The sequence below is a fragment of the Penaeus monodon genome, chromosome 28 (assembly GCF_015228065.2).
Source record: "Penaeus monodon isolate SGIC_2016 chromosome 28, NSTDA_Pmon_1, whole genome shotgun sequence".
NCBI lineage: Eukaryota > Metazoa > Arthropoda > Malacostraca > Decapoda > Penaeidae > Penaeus > Penaeus monodon.
The window spans coordinates 35,453,475-35,453,822 of record NC_051413.1 but is presented as its reverse complement, the minus strand read 5'-3'; the positions used below and the strand labels follow the sequence as shown (position 1 = coordinate 35,453,822).

General features: G+C 36.5%; 1 protein-coding gene across 1 annotated transcript in view; it reads right to left on the bottom strand.

Moving 5' to 3' along the window:
- LOC119591565 overlaps positions 1-348 on the bottom strand; it is a gene marked incomplete in the record, with an annotated part of 13,760 nt that overhangs the window by 422 nt on the left and 12,990 nt on the right. The window contains 1 exon segment of the mRNA XM_037940326.1: positions 1-348.

Sequence of the window (348 nt, the reverse complement as noted above, 5' to 3'; positions counted from 1 at the left end):
TTTCTTACTATGTTTTTTTTCCTTATTGCCTAAAATAGTTTCCTATTTACAACCAATTTTTCGTAATTTTCCCTAGAACAAGGCTGGGTGTACATCTCTGACAAGGAGCTAGCTTTCGAACACCTCTTAATTTTGTACCAAAAGAAGCACTTCCATAAGACAATTAACTGTGAGTCACTTAGGGCTTCACAAATTAATTCCATACATACTAGCAGTGACAGAACTCAATCATTCACAGTTAACTCTCTTGTTGCCTTAAGGTTGAGTCCCCTGGCCCAACCTCTGTAGGAATATTATTGCCAAAAGTTTCCTTTTCTTCAACATATTTGCCCACTTTATACACTACAT